Here is a 6,000-nt window from a genome sequence, read left to right as displayed (position 1 = left end):
GCCCCCTGCCATAATTTTAGACTAGAGGGAGGGACTAAAAAGAATAATCAAGACATAAGAAGTTGCAGCATTTTGATTTTTTTTTTCATTACATTTTCACTGAGAAAAAATGAGTCCTTTAAAATATTACGTAAGAAATCATACAGTGTTTAATATTGCAGTGGAAGATTTTCACAGTATTTGGTTGAGGATACAATCTGCCCTGGCAACACTTGTGGCTGGTTATTTTTCCAAATGAATGAAAACACAGATACAAGCAGGAGTTACTGCAACTGCTGCTGCCTCATTTATCTCTGCAGTCAGGTTGCTACTGGTACAAGTGCTCAGTTTTATACAGGAAACACAACTGCAGGTGCAGAACTCCAAGCTCCTGTTTACACCCACCAGCGGGAGGCTCACCTTCTTAAATGCATCTGTCTATGTGCAAAGCACTGGAGAAATTGCCATAATAATGATACCTTCCCCAGAGCATACATAAATATTACAATGTCCCTTCTGTAGAGAAGAAAGTTAGTGCAGGGGTAAAAATATATCATTTGAGGTCACAACAATTGAAAAAAACAGACAGGGGAATTCAGGAGTTTCTGTTTTTTAAGACCATGTCTGCTTCTCCCTTTTAACTTACTTTAAAAAGAAATTAATTAAATAATTGAGAAACTTTTTAAAAACCCACAAAAAGAGCTAGTGAATCTATTTCATATTTGTTTGCTCTGCAGTTGCCAGAAGGTCTTTCGGTCTCCTTGTCATTTTACACTATATGACCTAAGTAACACTGATATTTATTGCTCATTTTCATTTAGCTCTTTGAAGACCAATCCACTTAATGATCAGAAACCTCACACAATTTAGCAGATAACATCACTGCAGAGACTTGTTGGGAAGCTTTAATAAGTAAAATGAATACTAAGAGGTGGGCTGGGGTGATTGCTGTGTTTTAATCCTCGATGATAAGAATCAGAGTCATACCTGCCCATTCTTGCTCTGTGATTACACAGACAGAGCAGTTCAAGTGGACACAAATTCTAGGGGATGTTGTTACAGTGACTACCCCAAGCACTTGTAAGACACACATTATGATAATAATGCCTGCCCTTAGTGTCACTTGTATTTACCCCCACCCAGCTTCTCATGCAGGAGGCGATTCCTGTTACCTCTGATCTGCAGATGGGAAAACCACGGAGATCCCAGGCCCAGCAAGCCCCAGGCAGCCCCTGTCAGTGCTGGGGCAGCTGAGCACTGGTACCTTCCCTCCATCCTCCCTCAGCACCAGCTCAGGGATGGGACCACTTCTGAGCAGGGAATTATACTGACCCCCACCAATAGGTCCAGAAGCTACAGGAACTCGAACTAGGGTCACATTTCTGGATAAAAAGTACTTAAGAATATAAAAGGGAGTTTCATAGATTATAAAAGGAAGAATAACAGGGTACTGCCTGTACACACAGGCAGTGAAACTCAGTAACTTGTTCAAGGTCATACAGGAAATCGGAAGGGGAGCAAAGAGGAGAATCTGGTTCCTCCTAGTCCTTAGCTCATGTCCCAACAGCTGGACGTGGCTCTGTGACTTATGGAAACACACCTTTAGTCCCACAGCAAAATGCTTCAAATTACAAACTTCCTACTGTCCTCCAAGAGTGTTTTATTCGTGGAAACTTAAAAAAAACCCCAGTTTATATATAATAACAAACACCGAAAGCTGTTTTCTTGCAAAATTGTAAATAAAGAGGTATTTATATTATTGTTATAATCTTTCTGGTCCTCAGTAACAGGGTGACCCCCCGTTGGTGCACGGAAATGGAGCAATTAATGAGTAATGGACCGTTTCCTGATATGCAGATGCTGCAGCCCATCTTTTGTTCTCAGATCTTCAGGGACTATCTCTTATCACAGGGCTTTTCCCCTGTAGAGAAGCACTTGGAGGTTGCTTTAGGTAACACAGCAATAAGTAATTTTCAAAGCCAACTTAAATTAGAGTCTTTTTAGCAGTTTTCAGTGGGCCATTAGTGAATGACTGCCTAGGTAAATTATTTGACTCACTCACAAAAAGATTTAAGGTTAGAAATTTTATGGGTTTCTGACTTTTTGTTAGGAAGGCATAGGAACCACCACCTCCTTGTCATAAGAACCTTCAAGTCTCATTTGAAACTACTGGGTTCTTTTCCATAAACTTCAGTCTTTGCAGGAAATTTCACTTTGAGGGCTGAATTGCATTTCATTGTCCATCAGAAAATGCCAGATCCTGTGGTTGTTTGTTTGTTTGTTTCTGGGGATGTTCACCTTTTATATGCAAACAGATGGCATCGGAACAACAGGTCTCTGTGCATAAGGCAGGATTTTGTGGATGTGCAGCTCTCCAGTGAGCATAAAACAAAGTAAAACCAGATTGAAAACTTTCATTACCCAGCAATGCAAGTCACAACAGCAGGGTTAAATCTGTTTCTATTTAGACAATATCTGGAACAGCGTTTTATTATACAGCCTGTAAAGCACTGCCTGTGCATGGGTGGAAAGTACATTGTCTCCTGAAATAAAGAACTGGGGCAGGATTGTTTGGAACTTTCTTTTTTTCTTATTTTTCGTTAACCATAAATACAAAGTAACCATTTCTCCATAACATTGAACTCTTTGTGGCCTTCCTATAAACAATAAAACTATCCAAAAATAAACATCTACTTAGAATAAATATTAACTCAGAGGCCTTTAAAATATGAAGCAAATAGTCTCTGCAATATCATTTCTTCCCTGATAATGTAAAAGCCACCCCATGGGGTTTAAAACTGAGGGATTTCAAGGCTTCAGGGTGTCTTATGATGCTCACTCTGAGCAGGCTGCATGCCAGGCTTTGTGAAAGGCTCTGTCTTAAAAGACAGAGTCCTAATCGCTTTCAACTTTTCTAATTCTTCACATTCCTTCCTAGCAAAATAACTGCCTGCCTCATAATGGCAGAAACATTTGGAGACTAAAAGAAACAAACAAAAAATAATCAATTTTCAAGGTCCACTTGCAGACGGAGGAACTGTTTATGAAGCACTTACTTTTCAGTTGCAGGAGAAAATCTTGTCTTAATGGCAAAAAGAGAAGCATGGAAATACTGGGGAGAGTTTTTTCAGGGGGTGGGTGTGGGCATAGAAATTCTCCTGCCCTACAATTCAGGTGATTGATTTTTGCAGAAAATAGATCCCACCTGTGCCTCCTCCAAGGAAACAGGGGTTTTCAGCTATATGGAGCAAGGAGTGTGTGCTACCACCTCTCACACAGCTCAGACCATATTTGCTGCCCTCAGAGGGGTCAGTTTAACTTGTAAAAACATCCCCAATTTCAAATTGGCCAAATCCTGATTGAATGAGCAGAGGTCACCCAACATCTGAGTGTTTTTCCGAGGACAGTTTTGGTTTCTGAACAAAAATCTCCTGCTGTGTTCTGGCTCACCATACTTTACACATTTCCCACTGACAGAGGAGAAGAAACTGAAATTCCATTTTCAGTCTTTCTCCATGAGGCCCATTCTCAGCTTTTCTCCATGTTTTGCACAAAACTTGGCGTGGTTCTTGCAGTAGAAGCTCATTCACATGGCCTTGTGCCACTCCCAGCTCTGCACACCCTGTACTCCCTGTCACAAAACACTGACACCACGTGGAAACGCTTCCGACTGAAACCTCATGGATTCACCAGACTCCATGGACCATGCCTCGGATCGTAGCCAGTCATTCTCTAAAATAATCCATCTCCTGCCATGAGGTTAGAGGTTGGGTGTTTTGTTAGTCTTATCTCCCCTTGGGTCTGGTTTTGATCTTTATCTTCTATAGTAATATTCCAAAAAATAAAAAAATACAACAGCTTTTATCACCTTAATTTAAAAGTAAGACTTGCTTTTCAATTCCAGTTAAGTAATTCATTTAGATCTTGCCAGAGATGTTGAAAAGTAAATATGCACAGATGAGAAGCAACTTTTCTAAAAATATGAATGGAAAACATCCAGTCTTTCCTGTTATGTTTATAGTTTTCCCCTTACAGCATAACATTAAAATTACCAGCTCTCATGTGGTGTAATTTAGTTACATTCCCTAAAGACACATGAAAGTAGACCCAAAGGAACTACTTACTTCAGTGAGAATAGAAGGTGCTGAGCACATCACTCAAGAACATTAATTTTTTTGGTTATTAGTGGGTGGGAATATTGGTTTATTGCCTAAATCTTCCCAGACTGTCCTTCCAAACAATCAAGAAGGAGCTGGGTGGGGTGGTCTAGCTCACAAGCCACTCTTACACAGAGGTTTCGTGTCTCTAGGTCTTGGAGTCTGTTAGCTTTGCATGCACAGAGAAGAGGAGCTGGGACAGCAAAATACAGTCATCCCCAGACCAGTGAGGCAGTGAGAGGACTTGCACAAATGTAGAACATCCATGAGTGAACAAGATCAGAACTCAGCTCTTCTGTCTCTGACAGCTGCAGGGAAACCACAATGTTCCTCTTACTATTCCCAGCCCAACAAGCAAAAAACTTTCCAAACCTTCAGCAGTGGCCTAACTCTGCTGCCCTTGAGGCTAAAGCCAGAACTAGTGACATTTGCTTGAGGGCTTTGGAAAACCTGATCTGCTGCTGGACCTGCTGCAGACCTGCTTTGTGCATTTCCCTGCCCATATCCAGCTCCATCCCGTCTCTCTGTCCCTGCCTGAGGAAGAGCTGGCCTGCACTGCTGCTGCAGGCCTGACTACCCTGCTTGGTTGAGGGCAACATTTTCTGATGCACAACAACAGGAAGAGTCCAGAATAAACACATTAAGTATCTTATATTTGCAAGTAAGTGCACAAGCTATTAGGCATTGATATAGTACAACAGATAAGTTCAGTGGTTAACTTTGAACATACAAATAATGCCACTGACTTCACTTCAACAACATTATGTTGCATGCTTAACATTAGGCTTATGCTTAAGTGCCTGACTGATTAATCCTCTCCCTGTGTACTTCAGCTCAAGTTTGTTTAGGGTCACTTGACGCCATCTTACACAGATAGGCAAGAGCACAGACAATAAAACAATACTCTAGAACCAGTTTTCACACACTGGAAAGCAAACAGGTAAGTGTCCTAGGAATTGTTTTCCCATTAAATATGGCCCTTAATACCTATCACTACATCACCTGAGAAGTGGAACCTGCAGTTCTCAAGATATCACAGGTTCCGGATGCCATCTCAGTTTTGCCAGGGTGGGGTCACAGTACCAGCCCTTAATGGAGTGGGATATACGGTAAGTGTATTTCTGAAAATGTTTTTACACTCTTGCTACAGCTGCTAAACCAAATAGTCAGAGCTAAAAGAGGAATTTTGCTTAGCTGGGTACTACACGTTACACTTTCAGGTCTTCACACTCTAATGGCAAGTTTTGTCAACTTCATAAATTGATCCATCATGAGTAGACAGAAGACTTGTAAGAAGCAAAAACGTTTTTGTACTGTTTTTGTTTTTCTGCTTAGAAATAGCTCCTCTACAACTGCATAGACTTGAAATGTGACATGGGAGGGCAGAAGTGTGAGCAGATTGTTCTTTACAGATTCATTCTCCGTTGAGGAGACAAGGAATTAATTCTCAGTACAACCATGTGGGTTTCAGTGGATTGCACTGGCTTGATAAGGAAGAGCCTGTTTCTAGAGATTCTTTCACTATCTAACCTACACCACATTCCCAGCAATTTGCTTTAAGGCCACTTCACAGTTGTGGCTGTAACAAGAACTAGTTTGTAATTCGATCCCACTTTTCAAGCCACCACCACTGTGGAATTTCCACAAGTACCAGCCAGAATGGTTTTTGACTTACGTTACCCATGCAAGGCAGAATCTTACCTACAGCCCCACTTTCTGGCCTGATAAACAACTGTCCCATGTCAAGAGATAAATCCCAGCTCTGTCACCCACCTTGCTGCTGTGGGTGAACTGAAACAGATGAGCTGTAAATCACTTCCCCTTGTGAAGTGAAGCAACTGTGACCTGTACAGTGATTCTCCTC

The 6,000-nt window shown here is 41.3% G+C and overlaps 1 long non-coding RNA gene across 1 annotated transcript in view; it reads right to left on the bottom strand.

Annotated features, from left to right (window-relative positions):
• The window catches only part of LOC108448352, a 70,090-nt gene that overhangs the window by 28,675 nt on the left and 35,415 nt on the right, over positions 1-6,000 (bottom strand). The gene's annotated exons all lie outside the window — the stretch shown is intronic.

The sequence above is a fragment of the Corvus brachyrhynchos genome, unplaced genomic scaffold (assembly GCF_000691975.1).
Source record: "Corvus brachyrhynchos isolate BGI_N302 unplaced genomic scaffold, ASM69197v1 scaffold26, whole genome shotgun sequence".
NCBI lineage: Eukaryota > Metazoa > Chordata > Aves > Passeriformes > Corvidae > Corvus > Corvus brachyrhynchos.
This window is presented reverse-complemented; position numbering and strand designations above follow the sequence as displayed.